General features: G+C 38.2%; 1 protein-coding gene across 10 annotated transcripts in view; it reads right to left on the bottom strand.

The window, feature by feature from the left end:
• The window catches only part of MCF2L (MCF.2 cell line derived transforming sequence like), a 149,380-nt gene that overhangs the window by 96,008 nt on the left and 40,961 nt on the right, over nucleotides 1–12,411 (bottom strand). Inside the window, exon 1 of one of the 10 annotated variants that reach the window (XM_057422381.1) lies at nucleotides 11,788–11,937. The exons of 8 other annotated variants lie outside the window; for them this stretch is intronic. The gene's annotated coding sequence lies outside the window, so the exon portion shown is untranslated. Of the gene's footprint in view, nucleotides 1–6,324; nucleotides 6,468–11,787; nucleotides 11,938–12,411 lie in introns of those variants that run through there. One more of the 10 variants, XM_057422382.1, reaches the window with a different exon arrangement.

Below are 12,411 nucleotides of genomic sequence, written 5' to 3'. Positions count from 1 at the left end.
TGGCAGATTGCCAACCATCAGAGCTTTCCTCATGCCTAGCAAGCTACTACTTGTTTGGGGCTTTTGGGCCACACCAGCCTCATGACCAAAGGATCCGGTCTGACAAATGGGTGGGATGCTGATGAAATCACACATCTTCCAGCAGCCAAGCCACCAGCTTGAGGTAGACTAGACGAGAGGAAATGACCTCAATTTGTGCTAGGGGAGGTTTAGACTGGATATTAGGAAAAACTTCTTCACTGAAAGGGTTGTCAAACATTGGAACAGGCTGCCCAGGGAAGGTGGAGTCACCAACCCTGGAGGTATTTAAAAGATGTGTAGATGTGGCACTTAGGGACATGTTTTAGTGGTGGACTTGCCAGTGGTAGGTTAAAGGCGGGACTTGATGATCTTAAAGGTCTTTTCCAACCCAAATAATTCTATGATCCTATGAAAAGTGACCCTTTGTCCAAGTGGTGTTTTGAGTGTGTGGTGATGCTTGTGGCACACTGTGGAAACCTCACCAACAATTCGTGACTATTACGATTATTACAATAAAGCAAAGGACATTCTCCTTGCTTTCTTCATATATCAACTACGAGCAGAAGACTGATGACTTGAGTTGTAAAGTTGTTAAGTACACACAATCCTACTGAAAGCCAGCCATTAGCTACATCCCTGTTCGCAGAACAAGCTTTTAATCTTCTTTCGAGTACTCAAATTTGTGCCTAGAAGCAAAGAAATTAATCACAACAATGGCTATGGTGGTGCGCAATCAGAGGAAACAGATGGTCTAATGCAGTGTTTTCCAAACAGAAGCAGCCTCTATCTCTAGGAAAATAATCTGAATATTTTCCTTTGCTGTTGGCATTACTATAACAAAAGCTCCTATTAGAAGGATTTCTTCTATGCTCTGTATGTATCAGCAAATTACATAGCAGTTTAAAGACAGCAATATTCTTTGAGTATTAGTTGCCAGAACCAGCTAGACTGTACCTATCTCTTCTTTCACATCACACTGAATGGGTAACACCTCCGCAATTATCTTTAAATGACTGCAGACAGCCTGATGGAATCAATAAAATTGTGGCAATGAAACAGTGTTTATTTTATTCATGCTTCATTTCCAGGTCTGACTGCAGGCATAGGGCTGCACATTGACAACAGCAGCAGCCACACTGACTTACAACTGCGTACTCTCCCTGATTCTTCCTTTCATTCTCAGGGCTCTCATAATATTTTAATACAACAACTTCAAGTTTTCTTGGGAATCACTAAATTAAGGTGCCATGACTTTCATAATTTCTTGGGTGTTTTCACTGTTCCTTTCATCTGTTTGTCCAGGAGGCCTTGTCTTTATGGAACATTTCAAACACCCTGCTGTGATATTTCCTCCAAATCCTATCATTTATAAGCCCTTCCTTATAGCCTCACATTCACTGTGATGCTGAAATGCTCACATTAGAGGACCACGTATCCCTCCTAACTGTACAGTGCTTTGGTGTTTCTTCTGTATTTCTTCACTCTTCAACACAAGTTACTCTTTGTGTCTGCTGATCTGCCACTGTCACTGGTGCTGGTGTTTCTCCCTAATTGTAAATGCCATTTTTTTAGAGAAAAGAGTGCATTTCTCAGATCAGAAAACATGGCACCTCTCATGCCTGGCACTTCAAGATCCCACCATGCACACATCACTCAGTAATCCACCTGTGAGATCTGTATCTACCACTCATCTGGTCTTTCCCCATGGAGTTCCAGCAGGGAGGAGCTTCTGCTCTTCAGTATCAGAAGTGCCATCACATCCCCCATAAAAACCCAGAGCGCTGCAGGAGAGGTTTTGCATGAAGAATATAAAAGGTTATGAAAACTATACGGGGAATTGCATATAACATGAACATATGCTGAGCTCAGAAAATACTGTTTCTTGGACCAGTTTCTAAACAACAAATATATAAGGGTACAAACAAGGTAAATCTCATGGTCTTTTAAAAAAGGTACAAGTTGCCTGTGTATCTTTCAACATCAGCCCAATCACAATAACAGTGGAAATTAAATGAGGAGGAAGAAAAACAAAATGTTGTTTAGATGTTGCAGTTTAAATCATACTTCACCTATTTTCTCTGCACACATTTATGTTGTTCAGAGCAGAAGGCTAAATTGGACTCATGGTATGTTATTGAACAAAACGATCCTCTTGCACACACTGAAATATAACACACAAGCTACTTCTAATCTGAAATGTAATGTGCTTTATGCAGTTTAACACCCATATACTATAACAAGGTAGCACTGATTGTTGTTTATGGCTAGTCCTGAACTTTCTTATAACCCTACATAGATATTTAATTATGGCAAGTTACTTGTGTTGATTTTTAAAATTAAAACCAAGTTAATAGAGATAATCCATGCCAGAGGCTAGTCACTAAGCTAAAACAGTAAACAGTCAGCCAGAGGCTTTAAACAAAAAAATAAAGCGTAGCTGATACGTTGAAGACACAGGACTTGGTATTTTTACATCCACAAATTCCACAGGGCTCTTGTTCAGGGATAATGCTAAGAGAAAACCTGTCTGAAAACCTGAGAAATAAATAATCATTCCATGAATGTTCTAGTATTCTTTAAATAAAAGAATAAATCTTCCTTTTTCAATATGGATGAGATAAATATAAAGTTCATGTATAACCTTTTTTTAGATACTTTTTAGAATTGGCTAGGTGAGCTTATGTTTCACTTTCAGGCTATTCTATCAGCACATTCTCTCTAAAAAAAAGTTTAGAAGGTTTAGAAGGGTCTCCCATAGTGTAATTTAGAGAATTTATGAACTGAAATAACATTTAATAAAGTACCATAACATATAAGGAGAAGCTGGAGTGGAGAGAAATCTCAGATATGAATGAAGCCATATCCTGGTAAATCTAAAAGCTTTTAAAACAAACTCAGTAGCTCCCCAAAACATAGACAGTGATAAACATTCTCAGTATTTTGATATTGAAAGATTAGGAGTTAAAAGAATTATTTAGTTTCACGAGAAATCTACACAGAAGACCTGAATTAAGTTACAAGAGTGAATTAGGTTAGTTGTCCAAGCTTAATCCTAACTGAATATGTCTGCTGAGAGACAAACCATGATTTTAATAAGCATCAGCTGAATATAAGTAGATCAGGACTGAGATAAATGGACAGCTTGCATTCTATTTATATGTGCACATTATGCTGCAGAACCACAGCTGCCAGTCTTTCTTTAAACCAATCTCTCTCTCTCAAAAAAAAAAAAAAATAATTAAAGCCTAAAGTCAATACAGAGCATTTAATAATTTAAATGTACAATAAGAAACAAGAATTGCAAGAAATTAGAGTTTCAATATTCTGCAAGAATTAATATTTGTCAAGATAACAAAAAGCTTTTAAAGCCTAACATCTATCCCTCTAATTTAAGTAACCTTATATTCCATGTCTGAATTTCCTGAGGCTCAGCAATAAATTTGACCTATCTCCAAAAGAACAAGTTCCTCCACCATCAGTGTTAGAAAATACTTAGAAAGTCACAATGGATCAAAGGAATAACTAGAGGAAAACAGCTCTTTATGACCAGCCAAGCAAAGCGAGGTTTAACATCTGACACAATACAGCACTTCTAGTTTGTCCTTTAATGTAGGTCCTTTAACTTCTGAAGGCAGCTAGCAATCGATTTCAAAACTTCAGAGATGTTGTGGGAAGAAGTAAGGAAACTGCACTGATGCTGGTGAAGATCAGGAGGCCAGAACATGGGAAAAGCCTGATTAGCACCTAGTGCCAATCCAAAACTGCAGGTAAAGGGTACTATGATATTGGAGCTAATTAAGCATCTACCACCACTGGTTCACTCCTTTACTTAAATTCTGTATGGTAAAATGAAATGGCAAATGACAATTGCAGGCTGGGATTGAGCAGGTTGGTCCTTTTGGCCAGAAGTGAAAGCATGTAAGAACAGGAATCTGTCCAGATTAGGAAGCTCCTGGGAATTTTCAGTCCTATGCTTGATATGGCTCCAACCTTTTGCCCAACCACATCATCTCAGCTCCGTGCTCAGCACCCAACTGCTGCTGCTGTGAGCACAATGCAAGGGAGGAGATGACCATGGCAGGTGGCGGGCCTGTAAAAGGGATTTTTGCAGCAAGAGAAGGAGAATGAAAGCGATGAGAGACCTTCAATGTCACTGCATACCTGTGACTGCACCATGTGAGTCACTGCCAGGGGAAGCTACTAATGTAAACCAGATTAAAAAATTGGCAACAAAAGAAGTGGCTTAATTTGGTTTATCAAATATAGTTTTAATTTGCAATGTCCCATAAAGATACTACAGTTTCAAGCACATTGGCCATTCCCTGCATGAACATCCTGGGACATAGTGGTCATTCCCATCACGTGCCAGATACATCTACATAAATAATAACCAAATTAAAAGGCTGTGGTAAGTACTTTCCTTTATACTTTAAGTTATGATAGTGGAAGCTCTGCTCAAAAAGTCACCTGCATCTGTGTGTATACATATGTCTAAACAGATCTACATAAATACATATAAACAAACAAAAATGAGTAATACATGCAGTCAGCAACAGCAACTGACTTTCCAGCAAACAACTTTGTACAGAATTAGCTGGGGAAGAGAATGACAAAATTCTATGCTGAAAGAAATTTTGTAGGATTTATGAATACTTGAATTATCCTCAAAAGAGAGCTATAGTTCAAATGTTGTATCTTTTAACTACTACAGCAGGTACACAGTACTTTCTCATCAGACTGACTTCTGGCAGAAGCAGCCAGGGAGGAAAAAGATGTTTGTATGCATTTACACTATGGCCAGATACTGCTGCTTTCCTCAGCTGGGTCTGCCACATGTGAGACTAGTGATCAGCTCACTAATGAAATCTGCACTTCCCCAATTTCTCTACAGGAGATACAGTGACCTTTTGCATCCCTTAGGAACGTGTTTCTCAATTGCCCACAAAGGCTGATTTTCCTTAGGTTGAGAACACTGAAAACTCCATGATTACATGAGGAATTTTCAGAAGGTCTGTTCCTGAAGACAATACCTATGGCAATTACAGAACGTGGAATATGGAACAGTCTGCTGCTAGATCTATGCATCTAGACTGCTCCCAGCAGGGAGGGGCCTAGGAATAACTTGTGGTGTTCTCAATAATCTGATGTATGCAGTGGAAAATGACTGTTGTGCACCTACATAAATAGGTGACAAAGTCTTTCTGTGCTACTGCAGGCCAGAAATACATTTTCAGCCTTTGGTCTCTGCTGTCATAATTTCCTTCCCCTGAAAACTGTTCACTGTTGCCATGTGCTTTGTACCCAAGGGATCCTGTGCTCAGCTCTCACATCTTCTCTGTCAGACTTTAATTTTTTTCCACATTTCACAATCCTCCTTCTTTAGTCTCTTCACGAATGGGGTATTAACAAAGCAAAAGAGTTTTCAGTTGAGTAGCTGCTTTGAAATCCTTCTGCATGCACTGTTAACACCAATTACAAACTTAGATGGCAGTAATCCACTCGGCACAAAAGAAACAGTGCTATTAATACTTCACAAAGCTGGTATGCCGCTATAAGTAATATCTTTCAGGGACCTTTCAGAAATGCTTTAAAAATCTATAGGCTGTAAGAACCTAATACAATTTTTGTCTGGCTATTGTTAGGATGCAGCACAGTAGGTTTTCTACTGCAACTTTCTGAAATGGCCATAGGGGTAAAGGAGTGATAAATCACATAAATGTTTGGAGAAGGAATGAGATTTTCATAATATTAATGAACAAAAAGAAATTCATGAACTGCTCATTTTGATGTTTGCTCATGTAGGCCTCCAGCAAAATGGGATTTTCCCCGTGTACAGATAAGCATACTTAATTGAACAGGAATGAAGGGAGTTACTTGGTGGGACATTCGCCAGTTTACTAGACAAAGTTTTAGTCTGCTCATAGTTAGTTTGCCTCATTCTGCTTATCAGCTAGTCAGTTCTAATAGATATATTTTATTACAGCAAGTAGATCTAAACAGATAGTGAGAGAGAGACCAAAGTCTTTACGTCATCTGAAACGGCAAAGGGCTAGGATAAGTTTGTGTTTAAGTTTAAAAATGAAAAGCTCTTTGACAACTAAGAATCGATAGACAACTTTCTTCTGAAAAAGTAAAAAAAAAAAAAACAAACAAAAAAAAAAGACCAAAAAAAAAGGCTGTATGATACATGGTTACTGTGGCTGTAATTCTTGGAAAGACTTAAAAACTCATTCCATCTATAGCGTTTCCTCAGCAAGCACCAACACTGAATACAGCCACAATCACACAGGCGCTTTGCTCAACCTGACTCCGTACTGCTGCCAAAGCAAGGATTCCAATAACTCTCCCAGTAACTTCTTCCTCTTGCTTCCTTGGGTCATTTGCACTTGTGCACATGGTGAATTATACATGGATATGTTCCAAGTAGGATAAGCAGGACATGGACACATGATGTGGCTCTTGTGTGAAGAAGTCTATAACCCTGACAAGCAATGAGGCATGTGGGAAGCTGCTGAAATTATAAATATCTGTTGATTTCCAGGTTGGGCATACTTTTTAATGATCATGTCCTAAAATGAGCACTGAAAGCTGTGCTTGTCTCTTTTGGATTCTTCAGCAGAGAGCTTCACATAATTTAATAAAACAGTACTACTGATTACTATTTATGGCTATATGCTTAGAACCCAAATAAAGGCACAATGGGTAAATTGTATCATTGGAGTTACAATCTCCAAATAAATTATTACATAAAAATGTGTTGAAAGTCACTGAAGATTTAGTGAATTAAATATATGAAGTATAAATAGTCAGTGATTAAATCATGACTCCTCTTGACATAGTTACACAACATGAGAACACCGTGGGAAATAACATTGTTAATACGGAAGTTATTAAGAAAAAGTCAAGCCATATTAAAAATTTAAAATTGTAGTTTATATATGAATAAAATATTAACAAACCCAGATAATTTTAAGTAGTATGACCTAGAAGCCTTCATAAAGTCACTGTGTTTTGACCTATTAAAGATCCATTTAGAGAGAACAGCAAAATCTTTTGCTCTGCCACAACGGCACTGAAGTGCATTTATGCTTTGCTGCAAAGGTTTTAGCTAGGGGAAATTTTTAACACTGCAGGCTGCCAACAAATTCCACCAGCCAGCCAGGCAACAGGTCCTATGTACCTTGCCCATGTACCCGTACATGCAGGAGACTCCTGAAACGTCTCCACTCTGGAACATCTGCATCCTTGGAGGTATTTGAGACTCAACTAAGCATATCCATAATAAATAGTTTGGCTTTGAGCTGGTGGTTGGTCTTGATGACATCACAGAAGTCCTTTCCAATCTAAATTATTCTATGACCATCTTGTCCATTTAGCTTCCTCACTGTTATCCATTGCGTTCACTGCTTTGATTCCCACAGAGCAAAAAGGATTTTCAGTGCTTAATTTTATATTGGTTGTTTCAATTTCCCAGTGAATTAATAATTTAGCAGAATTTCTCCTCCTCAGTTTAGAGTTATGTGAAGAGGCCAGGTGGTAAAATAAAATATTAAATTATTTACAAGTTGTGCACACATGCAGGCAGATAAATGTTGTAGCATTATATATTTAACAGTTCTTAGAAAGTACAGAAACTATAAGCATGACAGCCAAACTCCTTTGTTAAAGGGGTGAAAAGTAGTCTTCAAGTCTGTGTTACTCTTTTTAGACATTAAAAAGAACTAAAGCAAATGTATTTTAGGTAGATCTGAAGTCTGTACAAACTTCAGAGCTACCAAAGTAAGCAGTTTCTGGCTGCAAATGAAGGAAAGAGTCTATATTTCCCTGTTGGCAGAATTTTTCAAGAAAGGCAATTAAAAACCTGCTCCATGTTTTAGCAGGATGGAATTGTATAAATCACAAATGTGCAGAACTTTCAAATGCTGGCAGCTGACCAGGTCATCACAGACTAGGAGAATAAATTATAAATTAGTTTATACAGATTTATATGAATTTTATATGACTACATGAATTCATTTATATGACAGTGCTACAAAACAGCAAACAGATCCTAAATCTTCAAGCATCCAATTACCAATGCTATTCAGTTTCCGTAAATGAAGGACTATGGCTTCTCATTTTGGTGCTCTGAGAAATAAAGAGCTAAGAAATATTAAACTCTTGAATTTTTATACAACTCCAAATAACCTCTACACATGATGAAGACAAGTCAGTGAACAGAATTCCTCATAATTCACCCTTTCTAAATGTATTTACTGTCTTACACATGCAGCTGAACAACCTCTTTCAATCAAAATTTAACCAGAAATAGGTTTGAAAAGATGGAGACAAGTTTGAAGTACCATCTTCCGAATACTTACTACAAAGTAACCACGATACAGAACAAAATATCGCTCTTTTTCCCTGTAATTTCACTTTCTTCTTGAGAACTGATTTAAAAGATATTTCTTTCTTAATGCTCACATACTTTACACAAAGACCTTCTGTTAAAATTCATCTGGCTATATGACCCTCTCTTTCCCCCAAATGCATACAGACAGACATAGCCATTAAAGGATTGGCTGAACAAGATCTCCTTTCTTTTCTGATAGGGGCCCCCTCTAACAAAGGACTTTGGAAAGTAGTCATTATTGCTAGGCACCGGGTGATGCAATCCTTTACAGCAGTCAATATTTAGGGTCTGCTTCCTCTATGTCCTGACAAATAGCCCCAACTCTTATCCCCACTGTATTAGTATCCTTCTACCCTCCGGTTTTCAGAAACTGTTATGGCTTGTCATTGGGTTTAAGTTCAGCAGGAACCCCTTGGAGCATCTGATACAGGCTCCACCATACCCATAAGGTAGCTTTCTACCCATAAAATGTGTAGAGCTCGTAAGCTGTGTTGTAACAACAGTGAGAGGAAAGCATGCCCAGCCTCAGGGCTTGCCACAGAAACCCAGGAACTCACTCCTTCCCCTCATGCAAACCTCTGCCTCCTGTCACCAGTAGAAAGAACACCAGGTGTGTTTTAAACATACTTGTTTAAAAGGTGTGAAGAATTTTTCAAAATAGTTAGGATAAGTGGTGCCATATAAAATGTAATTTTTGCTACCTTTTACAGCCATGAAATAATATTTTGTGTAAAAACAGAGTAAGATATCACATCTTAAAGGGCAGTAGTCTTCAGCTACAGGCAGGTGAGAGAATGAGCAGAAATGTCACGTCTTTCTAATTCAAGCAGCATGGAAGACTAAACCTGACACTACACCCACTGAAATGAGCATCAAGATATTTGGTAAGCTCAAAATTAATTAATTTGAACCCTGACAGAGACATGCATTACATCAGTCCAGAAACTGGCTTTAATGGGCAGTGGATCCATGCAGATTTCTGCAGAAATCAAGTACCCACAGTGCTGTAACAAATAGATCAAGAAACATATCTCTGCTTTGCCAGCCAACGAACCAGCATCCATAATATTCTACCATGAAATACCCATTTCAGGTTTGAGGTTAACTAAGACAAGTAAACTTCTAACGAGATGACTGCACTTGACTCAGTCACTCAGGAAACAGAGATTATGGGAGATGGTCACAGAGCTTCACCATTCTCCTCTGAATCAACTGCAGAGCACTAGTGAAGGGACAGTCCTACCCCATCCCTGATTCTCCAGTGCCAGCCATAGCCATGTGTGCCCACTGCTGCCCTGGTATCAGCTCAACCAACCATAGGGTGAGGCAGGGCTGCTTACAAATATGACAGTAAGCACACTTCTCTCCATGATTCTATGAATACCTCAATTAAATGGAATCAGGGCTAAGAGAATTGATGTGCTTACGGAAGCATCTTTTCTCTATGCTGCAATCAGTCAGAGCATTCACTAGTGTTTTGGCACTAGTAGAGCTCCTTCCACACCTCTGTCATGTTATCTAGGGGTAGGCTGGGAAGGTATTTCACAATAAATGTAAATGGGTCATAAGGCCAAGAGTTCCAAAAGAGCAAACATTTTGGCATAAAGCCAAATGAGGCCATTATTTTCCAATATTCCGAATATTCATAATCAAGTACAGTGTGATACCACACTTGCACTCATGAAAAGGTATGTCCAATCCTAACATTTTTTTAAGAAAGTACAAAGTCGTATGTAAATTATTAATTGTTCTTGCTGAGACAACTGATAGCCAGATAATGCAAGCAAAAATTACATTACAACAGGCCAAAAAGAATATATAGCCTCTAACTATGAAATGGAGCTGATTTTTCATACAGGATAATCTTCCCAACTGAACAACTTTGGAATTGAACAGTGTTGGGCAATTATTTCAGCATGCAAGCACTTCCATTACTTTGAGTATGCTATAGTTTTTCAATCATGCATCCTGACAGTTTTATAAAAGAAAATCAGGTTCTTTCCATAACTTATTATGCTGTCTCTGTCAGCTGTCTTCTGATAGGATCATGATTTATTTCTTTTTCCAGCAAAGTCTAATGTGTCTAGCCTGCTTTCAGAATTTAAAGAAAGAACAATTTCAAATAATGATTTGATTATTCAGATGCATTTTATGCTATTTTTACAATATAAGATAGCCTCTTTTTCACAGGCTTACATGATTCTGAATATGGTGTCTAGAAATAAAATACACATTATATTTGCAGTCACAAGAATATTAAAGTCTCCTTTACTTCAACAATACCATTTTGCTAATTACTACTAGTCATAAATTTCCAGCATTTTTAACAGATTTTATTTTTGCTACATGAAATTATTTTTGCCCCTGCCAAAAAAAAAAAAAAAAGTTTTTTTCCAGTTAACATTTCTCATCAGTTGGTTGAAATTTTGCTTTTAATTATAAACCATATTATAATTAAAAAAAAATCATTGACATTTGCTTTCTTCTTTTTTGCTGTTAGCTTTGGCAGAAAACTGCCTTCTCATTACAAACATGGCTAAAGCTGTAATAAAGAAAGCATTTTAATCCACATACTGAGGGGAAACGGGGCAAAGGAGGTTCTTGCAAAATGTTTTTGAATCAACTCTTCAGAAAGCTTCAGAAATCAAAAACTTTACTAAAAATGGTTAGTTTGGGTTCTATTTTCATTTCAAGTGACCTGATTTATTAGGTAGCAATAATGTCGTTTATTGCTAGCAGTCAAACTACTGCTTGATATTAGGAGCTTTTGTTTTGGGATACTGCAGTTTTGTTGACCAACCATCTAACATCTGTCAGAGCCTAACAAGCTAACCAAATGTTGACTCTACAATGTACAAAGCCACAATTCTGCATTAATCATTGTGAAATGTGATGTTTTATGTCATTTCCAAACAATTTCTCAAAAAAAAACCCAATCCCAACAAAAACAAAACCCAACCCTTACAAGGATGAAAACTGAAACATTGAGCAAAATTGTTATTTCGTATCTCACTGTTCATAACATAATTCGGTTGCTTACTGATAGAAGCAACTGAGGCGAAGAACATGAAGAACAAGACTAGGTAACAGCCCTGGATATCCTGGTTTACCTACAGTTACCTACAGTCATAATCACCCAGAGGTCACACAGGCTACCTCTGGACGAGACAACACAAGGGTGATTGCTGTTTCCCCAGGCTCCCACCCTAGCCATAGCCTGACTTTATTGGAGGGAGAGACACACAAGTGCCAAACCATCCCTTGCCCTGTTGCCTCCCATCCCACCCTATCCATAGGAAAGGAAACCCAGGCAACTGAGCTGGGCAGGAACCACAACAGGACTCACTCCTCAACAAGCAGAGGACCAGACTTGCCAAAAGATATGGTGGGCACGCACCCCTTATTCTTCCAAAGTAAGAGCAGGCATAGCTAGAAAAACTGCTTAAGGCCACTGATGACACTGTGCAGTGATGGGCCTGACCTTATTTCTTGCCAGGAATGTTTCTCCCTCCAATTCCACCACGCTTGTCTGACGTTTCCTTTTTTTGCTGTGTTGAATACAGATAACAAGTTATTTGAGGCAGGGAGCTGTCGAGTGCAGTATAGCTCATCTGTAAAGGGCTTGGCAGGCTGTGCGGTGCCATACCCAGTAACAAAAATAGAGCAGAGCAGATGACTAGCCTTTAAAACAAACACGCATTCATTTAATCATAGCTTAATAACTTACCAATTCATTGCCTAATGCATTATCAGCAACACTACAAGCTTTGACCCTCAAATAATTCCTTTCTGAAGGCACAAATAATTCAAACTAAGCTTTTTTTCCTCCTAAGTATTTTGTGAAAGCAATAGTAATTTTCAAAGGCTGAGATCTTCAGTATTAATGATGTTATAAAATTAAACCTGATACTTCTAATAATTTCTTCCTGAAAACTTCACACTCCAGTAAACAGCAGCCAGTGCAGCAGTGTGTGGAGCTCTCTGAGCTCAATGGGACA

The sequence above is a fragment of the Pezoporus wallicus genome, unplaced genomic scaffold, assembly GCF_028554395.1.
Source record: "Pezoporus wallicus isolate ANWC-B61680 ecotype Strahan unplaced genomic scaffold, APGP_CSIRO_Pwel_v1 contig_5785, whole genome shotgun sequence".
NCBI classification, from domain to species: Eukaryota; Metazoa; Chordata; class Aves; order Psittaciformes; family Psittacidae; genus Pezoporus; species Pezoporus wallicus.
The sequence above is the reverse complement of the archived record's forward strand: the minus strand, read 5'-3'. Positions and strand labels throughout refer to the sequence as shown.